We start from the raw sequence: 16,160 nt of genomic DNA on the forward strand, positions 1-16,160 counted from the left end.
TAATGCTTTATAATTCTGCAACTAAGTTACTAAAGATAAAAACAATTTATTATTCATAAGATTTCTTTTTTAATTGAGTTACAACATTGAATTAGTTATAACCAAGCTAGACAATATTGCATGATTAGGGAAAAGTTTGATTTGACATATAGGGAAATGGAATTGTTTTTGTGGTAACTAATTCATCCCTCCCCTCTTCATTGCTCTCTTCATTTCCAACAGTCATAACTAATTTTTCTTCTTATCCACACTTAATTTAACTTGCCTTTATGAAAGGAGACTTAAGTGGAGGAAAGATGCTTCTCAAATTCATGATGAGTAGTGAAGAAGGTGTTTGGGAACCTTTTTAGAGAAGATTTTCAAAGTTAGTGGTTGTTTACCCACTCTCTAGTTTTAGAGACTTCTGGATTTTGGAGGTAGTACAAGCTAAGAAAGGAAAGATTCTCTTCTCAAGTTTTCATTTTCCATTAGATTTGGAACAAATTTGGTGTTCTTTCTATGGAAGAGACTCATGCTTGTCTTTTTTTTCCTTATCATTGTAGTAGTTACATAATTGTGTATGTAATTTGTTCATGTTGTGAGTATTGTGTGTGAGTAATTTTTATTTTTTCTTCTCCTTTTCAATTTTTGAAGGCTTGTTCTTAATGGTTGTGAAGGTACATCACTCACCCTTAGGAGAGAAGCAATGGCATTTAGGTGAAGGAGTTATTTGGGATAATCCTTGAGTGTAGACTCTTTTACCTAGAAGGAAAATGGATAAAGCATGAAGTATGAGCATGTGCCAAATTTGTGTACTATAGTTGGGGGTGATAAGGGGAGGAACTTTGAGAATAATGGTATATGTATTGTGAGCCTTGTGTAGGCATATCATTTCTTAATTTTGGCTTCTCCCCTTGGGTTTGACATAGCTTCACCCTCCTTCATGGGTTGCCTGGGTGTAACCTATTTATTCTTTTATAATTCTTGTATTGTGACTTTGTGCATGTGTGTAACCTATTTATTCTTGGTTCTCCAAGCTCAGGGGTGGTCTCGAATGAGACCTCAACTGGGAGGTGAGATTTGTATGGTTGTATTTGTTTTTTTATTTGTAGGTTTCTATGTGGATATGAGTTGAAGAAAAAGATTTGGAAATTTTTCATCATGTTAATGTTGTTGAGAAGAAATATTTATGATATTTTGTAAAGTTATTGTAATAGGGGAAATCTCCAAGTTGATTTTCATCTTTGTATTGTGAAGTTGCAAAGTTTAGAGTGGAGGAAATGTATTTGATTTCATTTGAGAAGCATTTTTGTTATATCAAAAATTAAAACTTATTTTTCATGAGAACGGAGTTTTGATTTCATTGTGAAAATTGGAATGAAATGAAAAGAATTATTATGTTTAAAAGCTTATTTCTGTTGGTTTCAAATGCTTATTGAAATTGAATAAGAATGTTATTTTGAGTTTATTGAAAATTTTGGGAAAATTGAAATGTGATGCTTTTGGTTGCAAGATTTACTTATAATATTTAAAAGGAAATTAGATGATTTGAAATATTATATTAAGTGTATTCAAAAAGGAAATTTCAATAGAGAGAAAATGAATATGAGGTTGTATCAAATTCATTGTTTATCTTGGCAAAAATAAAGTTTGGAAATAATAGTTAATTTGTGGTTCAATATATCCATAATCCAATTTATGACTACGAAATGTATTACTTCCAATCAGACAAATAAATTCACTAGTGTATTTTGTGTTAATGAAATGATATCATTAGATTAATTCATACTTTATAAAATACCCACAAGATAGATAATTAAATAAGTTAGTAAAATAAGTATAAAATTGATGGGAAAAGACAAAATAAACAAAAATTACAATAGAGACCTAGAGGTCTCTAGAAAATGTATGGGGAAGAAAAATAATCCCCTTAAATTTTTATAGAGAATTAAATTCATTCCTAAATTAACTCCTAAATATTAAAAATTTAAAGCTAATAAGTCATAACAATACATACAAATAAAAGGAAGTTTGAAAATGGGGTAGCTAAATGTATTCATGTGCTCATATTCCTAATATAGAAATCAATAATTTGCTTTTAAAAAAATTAAATCCTCCTCCAATTAGGGTCAAAGTAGTAGTTACTTTATAATAAAATAAAATAAATGCACACACTTATTAGTCCCTGGGGAAAATATTTTCAGTTGTGGTCTCTCAATTAATTTGTATATCTAAAATCACTTCATCACTAAAGTTCAAAAATGAATTATTTTTAAATTAATTTTTAAACATTAATTTCTTTATTTTGATTAGCTGACCCCTATTTTCCTCGGGGTAAAATAGATTTTTTCTGATGCCATAATTTCTAAAAATAAAATTCCAAAAACTTCTCCAAATCTTTGGAATGTTGATTGTTTGACTTTCTGAAAAGAAATCCAGAGATCTCGATCTGATCCTTCCTCTCTATAAGAATTTGCCTTAGAGAAAAATTCACCCAAGATCAAGGAGCACAAGCATAAGCACATAGTAGACCAAAGAGTATGATTAATATGAAAATGTTTTCTATTATTAGAAGCATGTTAGAAGCATGTACATACACACTAGGAGAGCTTGCATATAAAGGCCTCTAAGATGCATCTAGAATATGTCTAGAAAGAACTAGGAGATAAGCATGACAACTAAGCACATATCCTTCGCAATAAGAGGATAAGCACAATGAAGTGTCTAGAATGTTGTAGACACCATGTGCTCAAATAAAGTGCTTACTCCTATGTTGTAGATAACATGTGTATAATTAGAGTGCAAACTCTTGTGTTGTCAACATGACAACTCACAAGAGTACACATACTCCTAGGTGACTAATAAATAAATAATAATATATATGCATTAACCTAAGTAAACTTAAGTAAGTGTATATAGTAAATGCTTATTTACACTAATACCCCCCCTTAAGTGCAACTTAGGGGAATTTCTTTAAGCTTACATAAGCACAATGAAGTGTTTAGAATGTTGTAGACACCATGTGCTCAAATAAAGTGCTTACTCCTATGTTGTAGATAACACGTGTATAATTAGAGTGCAAACTCCTATGTTGTCAACATGACAACTCAGAAGAGTACACATACTCCTAGGTGACTAATAAATAAATAATAATATATATGCATTAACCTAAGTAAACTTAAGTAAGTGTAAATAGTAAATGCTTATTTACACCAACACCTCCCCTTAAGTGCAACTTAGGGGAATTCCCTTAACCTTACATAAGCACAATGAAGTGTCTAGAATGTTGTAGACACCATGTGCTCAAATAAAGTGCTTACTCCTATGTTGTAGATAACATGTGTATAATTAGAGTGCAAACTCCTATGTTGTCAACATGACAACTCACAAGAGTACACATACTCCTAGGTGACTAATAAATAACTAATAATATATATATGCATTAACCTAAGTAAACTTAAGTAAGTGTAAATAGTAAATGCTTATTTACACCAACACCCCCCCTTAAGTGCAACTTAGGGGAGTTCTCTTAAGCTTACATAACCTAGGATGAAATGCATGATGGGTCCTAGCTACTAGGCCATGTTAGGTACCCATGTACATAATGAAAAGAAATCTCTCATAAAGAGGTGAAAGAGGAAAAACCTCATGGGAAAAACTCTCCCCCAAAAAGAGAGATGAAAAACACGCATGATGTATGGATGGATGGAGTAATAAAGACCCCCCCATTATGACATAAATCTAGTACATAAATAGAGAATTAGGAGAAGGAAAAAACCCCAAAGAGGAAAAAGTCCCTCGAAAAAAGGAGAAGGAGACAAGGTAGTCCCCCCCCCTAAAGGTAGTGTGAAAATTAGTGAGAAATGCTCTTATATAGAAGCTGATCCATGACCGTTGTATAATGTTCCTCCCCTTTGGAAGAAACAATGGAAAATGTACAGGTGAGATGCTTCCCCTATGTGTAGAAAGAATCTTGATGATTAAAGGTATCTCTGAAACTTGTTCAAGTGTCCCTATGTCAATGTCGATGGTTACTCCTTCCAAGACTACTAAAAATAACATGTGCACATCAAGAAAGGATTGATGTAGAACCTATTTCAAAAAACTCTCTATCTCCTTAGCTGATAAAGAGACCTCCTGCAATTGTTGTACATAAGTTTCCATAATCACATTAGCCTGTAAGGACTAACCATGAAGAGAATGGACATGAGGGTTGAAGTAGGCCCTCACAACAACTATAGAAGGATTGTCCTCATCAAAGAGAAGCTAAATGTCATCAAAGAACTCCTCCAAATCTATTATGTGTGACTCCATGAACAAACCTAAAATATCAATCAAGAAGTCATCACCTGAGGCTAGAACTGGAAGACATAGTGTACCCTGTTATGTTAAAGTACATGAATTTGTCACTATAACAATAGATGAAGAATTTTCCTCAAAGAGGAGATGAATATCATCAATAGTGTCTCCCACATCTTCAATGTGAGACTCCACAAATAGGGCTGCAAGGGCAAGAAGGAAGTCATCGCATGAAGGTAGAGTAGGAAGACATAAAGGGTCCTATTGCACTGAATCTAAAGCATCTATGGCTAGAACTAGATCAGTAGAATCAATAGGAGTATCAGAAGGTGAGATCTCATCTATAGTAATTGGATGTAGAATGTCCTCTAAAAATGGAGGAACACATGGATCTCCATATGCTTCCCAAAGAGCCATCCAAACATCATGAGGAAAACTTGCCATAAGAAGAGCAAAGGATTCCTTACTCATACTGTTATACATAAAGCCAAGAAGTTTAGAAAGATATTTGAATGAAGGTGGTATCTTCAAGCAAAGAGAAGGAATCACTTCTTGATGTTCTCTTAGATGATCAAGCATCAAAGCACTCCATTTCTTATAGTTCCTTGGTGTCAACTTTGATCTTATACCAGAATGACATATGTGACAAGCTTCCATGAGATCAATGAATGTATACAACCCTCCAAAATATAGAAATAATCAATCAACCCCCCCTAATGTATGATGTGGGCATTGTATAGCCACTTGCCAATTTAGCACCTATTTTTGAAAGTAGTATTTCTGTCCACATAAGCTTATAATCTGATTGCAAATCTGGAAAGTAGACAAAAAAAATGCACTTTCAAAAAAAATAAAACTTGATTTGGAGTCCAAATGAGCCCGTACTAAGCATTTGAAGTGGCAAAAATCAATATTTTAGAGTTACAAAAAAATTCAGGAATAGTGATCTCAAACCACCTACACCAATGTGTAGATCATGAAATTCTACCCCAAAACAAAAAAAAATGCTCGCAAAAAAGAGTTTGTATGAGGGAGATATCGCTGCTATAATTATTTTTCCTTATTCACTGCCACACCTCCAAAAATGAAATGGTTCTAGATTTTTCCTCGAATGTTTGATTTGGATAAAACAAAATCTGATTTGGGGTTTTTTTGACCTTTTGAATGTGATGCAAATATCTAATTTGCACTAGTAAGCTTCAATCTTAACTTGCAAAATATCTCTACTATAGGCCTGATGGCCAATTTTTTGGAAAAAATAATGCGAAACCAAAAAAGATTGTAGAGAGGCAGATGAAAAAAAATATAGATCTAAAAATTAAATGTACAGATTTGAAATGATCATACCAATTCTACAAATCGTGCCTTCAAGTACCAGTTTGCAAAATAAAATTGTCTTAATTTTGACTATTTCACAACATAGCCAAATTTATAGTCAATTCACTGAATCGATGCATCAGGCATAGTGGTGAGGTCCACTTTGGCTCTAGATGCTCCCAATTTCTAAAAATTCTCTCGATCTTTGGATTGAAGGTGCTGAAGAACCAATGGTCTCGAACAACTAGTGATGAGAATCTCCCCAAGCTTTGATACCATGTAAGAATTTGCCTTAGAGAAAAATTCACCCAAGATCAAGGAGCACAAGCACACAGTACACTAGAGAGTATTATCAATATGAAAAAAAATTCTATTATTAGAAGCATGTTAGAAACATGTACATACACACTAGGAGAGCCTGTGTATAAAGGCCTCTAAGATGCATCTAGAATGTGTTTAGAAAGAACTAGGAGATAAGCATGACAACTAAGCACACATCCTCCACAATAAGAGGATAAGCACAATGAGGTGTCTAGAATGTTGTAGACACCATGTGCTCAAATAAAGTGCTTATTCCTATGTTGTAGACAACATGTGCATAATTAGAGTGCAAACTCCTATGTTGTCAATATGAAAACTCACAAGAGTATGCATACTCCTACATGAACAATAAATAAATAATAATATATATGCATTAACCTAAGTAAAGTAAGTGTAAATAGTAAATAATTATTTACACCAACATTCTCAGGAAATCACCCATGCTTACCCAAGCCTAAAAGAAAATATGTGTAGACGTAGTATGGGTACTACTTGAATCTATGCAAAAACACCATCTATTACCTCCTTAGAACATATAACCCTTGTTACACAAGCAAGATAATTTGTGGCACCGATTATTACTGATGGAAAATTTGGGATGATTTTGAGGAACTGGAAGATAAAATCCATGGGGTCTATTATTTGGGTTCTACTATCAAACTCAAGAAAGAACTGATCTTTACCACTCTAGGTGTCCGAGAAATGTTGAGTGAAACAACCATCAACAATGATAGAAATTGCTCTATAAATAGTCACCACCTATAAATGTATTTTTTGCATAGATTTCTTTTAGGCAGCAAATTTTTCTGATTTAAATAAAAGATTTAAATTTAAAGCTCATATTTCATTGCAAAGTTTCAAATGTATGGTTAACTTATCATGCTTGGATTTTTCTTGAAATGACTCGGTATCCATAGTCAAAGGAGGAGGGGTAGGATTCAAATTTATAGTTAACTTAACACGCTTGCATTATTCATGGATAGATGGATGAGAAGGGAAACTATCAATCACTTTGATGAGCTTTCTCACAAATGCATGAGTCTATGGCTTAGGGTTTGGCCATGTCAGAGAGATCTTCATTTTGTGAGGTGCTCCTTTCAATTTATCTTGGCATTTTGGCTTCTTAGAGCTCCCATGACCTTTTCATACTCATAAAAAGCTACTAGCCACAATCAACATTTCAAATTCATGTTCATTATGCTTGGCCTCATTTTCTATGCTTCTATCTATTTAAAGAATTGTTTTCCATTAATTTAAATGGAATAAAAAAACACCACTATAGCCACTGGATGATGATGTTTGAGCAGTTACTTGATTGATTATTCTTTGGCACCCCTGGCTAGGTTGCCCATCCATTAATTTTTTTTGAAAACCAGAAATATTTGACAGCAGGGATAAGATAACTATGGAATAAATGCATTGTTAGAGAATTAGACTTCACCAACTTTGTCTTCAATATTTGCATGTAGAAAACACACTATATTTCCTCCAAAATCATCCTTCAACTAACATATATTCTTTTTCAATTACATTTTTTTTTTCATGATATTGTATGTAAAGGTAAACATATAATAATGCCAACTTTTTGAGACTTGTCTAATTTGTAATTTTTTCATCTAGCACTTTAGCTGACTTGCACGATTTCAATTAGTATTTTTTTTAAAAGTTTGGGTTAAATTTGGCTTCAAGTGAGAAGGATTAATTGATAATTTTCTAATTTTGATATAACTTAATTATTCAATTTTCCTTTTTTAAATTTCTATTATTTTTATAAAGACTACAATGAATCCTTTGTAAGAGATGCAAAATTCTAGGTCTAATATTTTGTCAATAGATTAACAATTTAAAGCAACAATAAAATTATTATATATTCTTATTAGTCCCTACTTAGAACTAATGTTTTCATTAGTCCACCTACTATTAATTTTTTCAATATTTCAATGAGACATTCTAAGGTTAAAATTAGCTTAATTTTAAAATCAAAAGTTCAGCAGTAATTTATAAATTTCTATTGGCTATGCCAATTTTGTAGGGGTAATATTAATTTTATGGAGAAAAAAATCTAGAATGTTCCTCTAAGTTCTAGATCCATTAGAACTTTTTGTTATGAGCAGTTTGACTCTATTAGATGGGTAGACAAACAGAAATAAGGAAACAGGTACAAACTAATGTAGAGTTTTCAGTCTTTGTGTCAATCTATATATATGCATCCAGGAAGAAGGCACTATGCAAGCAAACTTTGAATCAAAAAATATTTGATATTTACACATACACTACACTTGGATGTTTGGTGATAGACTATGACTCTAGCATTTGCCAAATTAAATGTTTTTGGAATTCATTGTCTATCAATCATGTCCCAAGTGGAATAGTATGAATTCTCACATCACTTGAGAAATAATTATGCTTCTATTTAGGAATTACAATTTCTTTTTATGTAATTTGAATTTTAAAATTGCTCATTTCTAAACCAAGAGCCAAGAGGCTGTGTATGGAGCAGTCTTTAATAAATTATTTTCCCTTGAAATAGTTTTAATAGTTTTTTGTATTAGATTGTATAATTTACTTTGATTTTATTTGTCATTGAAATAAAATTTATTAATTAGAAAACTTCAAAAAATATTAAATATATTTTAATTTACTTGATTAAACAATAGTTCTAAACATCAAGGCAAAAGCCTACAAAACAATGGTAACTTGTGAGCCTCTCATGTGGGAGGTCTTGGGTTCAAATCTACCTTCGCTTAACATATAATAATAATTAATTCCAACAAATAATAATAATTAATCTAGGCTTCGGCTATTTACTGATCAAAAAAAAAAAAAAGACAGTCTTAAACATCAGAAAATCATTGAATGTCTGAAATAATTAATGTGTTCAGTTAAAGCATCATAGAATTTGATTTAAACAATGATAAAATTAAATGTAATGGAACAACAAGTAGTTTATATATTTAGTTAAGATTTATTTGGTCTAGCTTTATTTTAATGAGTTACAAATTTATGTAATGAAGTGCTAGTTCACAATGCATTATTTAAAATTTTAAATACTAATAATTAAAAATAAATAATGTTATAAAGACCAAATACTTTAAATATGTTTATTTTTATAAACATATTATCATTGAAAAATAATATTTTTTCTTCATTATTTTATAATTTAATTTCTATTTCATTGAACAAATATTCTTAAAATGATGTAGAGAAATTATATATACATAGATAACATAACTATTTTCATCCCACATAATTACAAAATACAACCTTTATATACTCTTAATAAACATTTTTTGAACATGATTCAATATTATTACGTCAAATACAATAATAACAATAATACTATTTTATTTATGTCATTGCACAAGGTAGGGACTGGTGCAAGGCACCCTAACCATCTCCCATGGAATTATGGGTCATGATTAGTAGGTTTTTATGTCATATTATCTTTGGGATTTAGTCATTTCATTTCATATTAGTAAGTGTTCAATTAAGGTCACATTGACCAAGTTCTTATGTTAAGCAATATGTTAGTCAAAGGAAGTCAAAGTTCCTAAACAAATGGAAAATGCCAGACAAGGGCATAAATAGGAGTTTAATATAATGTCAAGATGTCATGATAAATCTTTCAACATACCTAGGAGTGTATTGGAACTTAAAATGCAAAATGTGGGAAGAATGTAAAAGTTGCCAAGAAATGTTGTTAGGAATTTCTTTGCAAAAATTGACCAAGTGTAGAAGGTGAGCAATCATTCATCTCACTCAAACTTCTTAAGGGCATGAAAGATCTTGTTTGTGGATATAAAGCAATGTAATCTCATATGAAAAAGGGGGGAGAATGTGTGGAGAAGGAAGATGAAGGACAAGTGTGTGGTTTTGTATAATAAATTCATATTTTTGTGAACTTCTACTGGGCACTATTATTGACTATGATTCTATTACTCTCTTCCTTATTATTTGAAGGTGGTGATCCTCGAACTTCTGAGTTATATGTTAGTGAATGATAGTATTGTTACTGAAGCTTAAATTTTGTCTAATGTCAGTTTATTTCATTGTTCAAATGAAGAAAATTGCCAATTATTGTAGATGACTGTGTGACTATCATAAAAAATTATAGTCTTAGTACATGGACCATATACTTTTATTAAACCATTGGATTTTGTTCATTTTTGGATATGTTATTTAGAACCAAATTACACAAGTTTTGTCCAAAAGTTATGTATGACTATTTCAAAAGTTATGTATGACTATTTGGAGGTCTATACGAATTACAAAATCCTGATAAATATTATTTGGAATGTAAAAAGAGTCTTGGATATTGTTTGACCATTAATAGGAAGTAATTTGAAATATGGTGTTGATAAAGATCTTGGGCATGCAAGATGATGGAGGTGTTGTATGGTGAGGTTTGAGAGGTTTTTGTGTGGTTTTGTGAAGGTATAGGGAGAGGCAATTGGAATAGGTGAGATTGGCACAAGGAATAAGCTATTCACCTTATCTCTAACATTATAAGATCTGAAGGGATAGCATATGTTATGCTTAGGTAGGCTTGGAAGGAGCCTAGCCTAGTTTGAGAGTTTTTGTATTAAGAAAAAAGTATCATCACCTCCTTACTTGCATCATATTTGGTATTAGAGCAGAGTTGCACCATATTGGAGAGCATAGTTGTGTTGATTACAAATTTCTAATTGTTGTGGGAAAAAGTTTGATTGTTAGTTGTAGAAACTTGGTAGAAGGAGGCAAGATTTTGTTTCAAGTAAGAAGACAACTTGTGTTTATTGATTGGGATTGGTAACTTGTAACAAGAAGTTTTGTGGTTTCTTTTGATAAGGATGACAACACAAAAAGAAGAAATATGGAAGACATGGTTATACTATAGAGATACCTTGAGAAGACAAAGGGAAGATGAAAAGAGAAAGAGAAGATAGAGAGAAGAGGTGGAAAACATGTTAGAGGAAGTTAGAAACTTGAAGGAGGCACTAGTAAGGAATGAAGAAAGAGGAACATTCCTAAGGCAACAAGCAGAGGAAGAAGAGGAGAAATTTTTTGATAGTATAGAGGTTAAATGTATTGTGGTGGAACATGTTAAGATAGAGGATTAGGCAGATACAAAAGAAGTGGTCACTAAGTTAGACCAATTGACAGATTCAAAGGGAGAACAAGTGCCTAGAATAAAGGACAACAAGGGTGAAGAGGAAATACAAAGGGAGATGGAACATCATGTGACAATAAATTGCATGCATTAGGAAGAAAACATGGGGCAAATTATTAGCAATATGACTGGAAATATGGATGACAATAGTATACAGGAAGACCATTTGAAGATTGAATTAGTAGATGAGGAGACCTCAATTTGTGTAAAGAATAGGGACATAGCCATTGGAGAGGCTAAATTTTTTAATGTTATTGATAAGAAAGATAGGAATCAAACATGAGGCAATAAGAAGAATGAAGTGGTAGAGCTAACTTCCAAGAAAGATGAGATTCAAAATAGCATGAAGATGGTGATTAGTTAGAATAAGACATCAAATAGTGCATGTATATACTCTTCTTATGAAGGAACAATAAATTATTTGTGGATAGTAATCAAAGTGCAAGAAAACAAGAAGTAACCACTAATAAATTGGGAGAATCCACCATTGTTGATAATGGGGATGATGAGTAATCAATATATTATATTTATGTCACCAAGGCAAGGCAAACCTTGGGTGAAAATGAAGAAGATTGGTTCATGTGGAGCCAAGGTATCTTAGCCACCAGATATTGACATAATGTTGATCATCAATGTAATCCAAGATAGAGTTGAAGAATTGCAGATCAAAATTAGTCCTCCAAGAAAATAGTAGAGTTCAATAGAATTTGGAAGAATGTGAGGATGCAAAAGACAATGGGAAATGATTGGACAATGTGGCAAGAAAGTGAACGAGGAGGCAACAACATCAAAAAAAGTCCCAGAAGAAAACTCAAGGGATTTGAGTTTTTCCAACAAGGGGAGTATAGCGTAGGGCACCTTGACCATCTCCCATGGAATTATGGATCATGGTTAGAAGGTTTTTATGTCATATTATCTTATGGATTTAGTCATTTCATTTCATAGTAGTAAGCGTTCAATTAAGGTCATGTTGAACAAGTTCTTATGTTAAGCAATATGTTAGTAAAAGGAAGTCAAAGTTCCAAAGAAAATGGAAAATTCCATACAAGGGCATAAAAAGGAGTTTAATATAATGTTAAGATGTTATGATAAACCTTTTAAGGTACCTAAGATAGTGTATTAGAACTTAGAATGCAAAATGTGGGAAAAATGTAAAAGTTGCCAAGAAATGTTGTCAGCAATTTCTTTGCAAAAATTGACCAAGTGTAGAAGGTAAACAATCATTCATCTTGCTCAAACTTCTTAGGGAGGTGAAAGGTCTTGTTTGTGGATATAAAGAAATGTAATCTCATATGAACAAGGGGGGAAGAATGTGTGGAGAAGGAAGATGAAGGACAAGTGTGTGGTTTTGTATAATAAATCTGTATTTTTGTGAATTTCTGTTGGGCATTATTATTGACTATAATTCTATTACTCTCTTCCTTATTCTTTGAAGGTGGTGATCCTCAAACTTCTAAGATATATTTTAGTGAAGGATAGTATTTTTATTGAAGCTTAGAGTTTTTCTAGTATCATTTTATTTCATTATTTGAATGAAAAAAATTGCCAATTATTGTATAAGATTGTGTCACTATCATAAAAAATTATAGTCTTGGTATGTGGACCATATCTTTTTATTGAACGGTTGGATTCTATTCATTTTTGGATATGGTATTTAGAACCAAATTATGCAAGTTTTGACTGAAGAAATTGTGAAAATATTATATATTTCAAAATTTATGTATGACTGTTTGGAGGTCTATACAAATTCTAAAATGTTGATAAATATCATTTGGAATGTAAAAAGAGTCTTGGATATTGTCTGACCATTAATGAAGTAGTTTGAACTATGGTGTTGATAAAGATCTTGGGGGTACAAGATGATGGAGGTGTTGCATGGTGAAGTGTGAGAGGTTGTTGTGTGGTTTTGTGAAGATATAGGTAGAGGTAATTGGAATAGGTGAGATTGGCACAAGGAATAAGCTATTCACCTTGTCTCTAACCTTAGAGAATCTGAAGGGATAGCATATGTTATGCTTAGGTAGGTTTAGAAGAAGCCTAGCCTAGTTTGAGAGTTTTTTTATTAAGAAACAAGTATCATCACCTCCTTACTTGCATCAGGGACTCAAGCTCTGTGCACATAGCTCTTGTTTATAAGAGCATTCATATTAACAAAACTATTTTTTTTTTAATAATTGCTTGTACTTTATTGGAGGGGGGAGGGGGAGGTCTACAAGTGTAGGTCGCTATTTAAAGAAATAAAATTTGTTACCCTCTAACGTGGGTGAGGTGAAGTGGGTCCACATGGCTACCTTTAAGGGTAGGCTTGAGTGGGAAGTTCCCACTGCCCTCACTTTAACAAGGAGAGCAGCGATGGGTAAGTTGCTTTTAAATATTTATTTTACTTTATTTAATTTATATTTTATATAATATTTTATGTGATGTTTTATATATATATAAACTAATAAATGTAGAATTTATTATATATTATTATTTGATTAATTTAATTATTATGTGTTGTGATACAAGGAACTCCCCTTAATACCATAAACTCATAACAAAAACAAAGAAACAATAGAAAATGTGAGAAACAAAATATGGACCTCTTATTGTCACTACAAATGCGAAATTACAAAATTCTCAATTACAATATGCTAACCCAAATGGGTGCCTTCATTAAAGTAATTTGCAAGACAGTGCTGTGAACTATCACCCAAAGCTGTCATAGACAATCTTTGGGCCTTTCTTAAATAGGCAATTTTATGCCACCCCAAGAAGGTTCTAGATGCTTAAACTTAATAGCTAGGGTTGTCAGACACTAACAATACACATGGAGTCAGCCAAATACATCTTTGACAGATTATTTTAGAAATTTTGGTAGCCCAACTTCTAAAGGCTATAACTCATGAATCGTTGCCTTGATTAGCTATTATAACCACTTTTTGGAAATGCCAGCTCCTGATCTATAGGCTTGGAATAGTGCAAATGCCCTTCTATTGAGTTTTTGGACCCCATCTAGGCACTCTAAGGCCTCCAATAGTGAGCCTGAAGATTTTTCTGCAAATTTTTCCATTGAAAATCTGCAATAACTTCTCTGATACTTAAGTTGGAGCAATGAGATTTTTATGGTAGGATTATATCTCTAAAATGAACCTTCCTATAGAAAATGAGAACATTCTAAGCTCGTATAACAAACCTACTAAAAGTAGCAAGTTTCCATAAATAGTAGCCACCTTGTCTACTAGTCCTTATTAAAATAGAAAAGGCTAAAAATAAAATATTTTTAGATGATGCAAGATTGCCCTTACACCCAGGATTCTCCTACATCATGTTGTGATTAATTATTATTATTATTTATTAAGCTCAATTAGATTCGAACCCAAGACCTCTTCGATAAGAGGCTCACAATTTACCACTATGTTATAGGCTCTTGCCTAATATGCATATTATATAAATATTTTTATTATTTAATATATTTAATTTAATAAATGTGTTATATGAAAAGTGGATGTGATTATTATTTTAATTATGGATCAATCACTATGTGTTATATTATATTTTATAACATAATATATAAATATATAGTTTAATAAATTCAATAATGATGTAAATTATGTAACAAATGAATTATATTAAATATAAAAATGTGTAAAATAAAAAATATTCAAATGTTTTTATTGGCTTATGTAGACCAAATAAAATAAATTATGAATCAAAATAAATGGAACTTTCCAAATAGAACTTTGGTTAACCATAGATTCTATTAGTGACCCCTAGTGAATTGAAAGTAGACATGCTTTCAATCAACTATTATTTGGAAATGATTTTAAAAACCTAGATCATCAATTGGAAATACATGTTTACACTGAACTTGAATGGTAAACAATTGAGAATGTAAATACAACTTGGCATAGTAAACTTTCAATTCTAAAATTGGAAATTGGAAATTGAAACAAGATTCTTTTTAAGATCCAACTTGAACTATCAACTTGTATAATGTAATCATTCAGAATCACTAATCAATGTTATTTCAACTCAACGTAGTTATGTATTCAATTAACTGACTTTAACACCTTTAGAAAGAAAAAAATTATTGGTGTGTTTTTCCCTAAATTTGGTTAAGACACAACTTCAACCCATTATTTGTGTAAATTGTAATGTATGAAAAGTAATAAATTTAATATTATTATATTTTAAAAAATCTAGCAGTTCAATAAATGTTTTCATTTTTTTTATAAGTTAGAGGTCGAGGCAATATATTAAACATAAAGAAAAAGTGTACAAACCAACTTGTGAGCCATTGAAATAACAAAATCGGGTGTTGGTCCCTCAATTTAGCCCTACATTTTAAAAATATATCCTTTATTCCACGTCCAATTCTTATAGTTTTTCATCTATTCCAAAGAGATCCACTCTTGTGTCTTAAATTACCCAAAACATCACAAAAGCACCAACAATAATAGAAAATTCCATATTTCTTTGTTAAGGGTTAGAAAACTTAAATAAATATATTATTAAAAAGATAAAAAATAAGAAATTGCAGGAGCAAAAACCATTAAAGTCTTAAAGGAGTATTTAAAAATAAAATTAAGACATCAAGTTGAATAAACATCAAGATGCCCATAGATGATTAATAACATCACAAAATACCATTTTAAAATAATTCTACATACCAATCAAATTGGTACATCTCAAAATCCGATCATACATAGAGTAAAAAAGGAAAGAAGCTAGAAAGAGGGGAGGTTACTATCAATTACTTACAAGGAGTAATAAAAGCCTCCCTTAAGGTCTCAAATTTCTAACTTTGTAAAGATTTAGAGCTTGTAAATGTAATCATGATTCAGTATGGGGAAGAGCACAAAAACTAATGATATATCCCTATACATGCTTAAAAGACAACTTTTACTAACCATCTTTTTTTATCCTTGTAACTAATAATTAATAAGAAATATGAAACAAAAATTAAACATTTGATGTTAGAAAAGCATTAATCCACATACTAGCTAACTCATCTACTTGCTTATTACCTTTCTGATAGATATGATTGAAAATAATTGTGTCAAAATATTTGCAAAGTTCTATAGCTAATTTTGTATTTGTTTACCAATTAGGA

Source organism: Cupressus sempervirens, chromosome 11 (assembly GCF_028749045.1).
Source record: "Cupressus sempervirens isolate cs-2001-9-10 chromosome 11, ASM2874904v1, whole genome shotgun sequence".
NCBI lineage: Eukaryota > Viridiplantae > Streptophyta > Pinopsida > Cupressales > Cupressaceae > Cupressus > Cupressus sempervirens.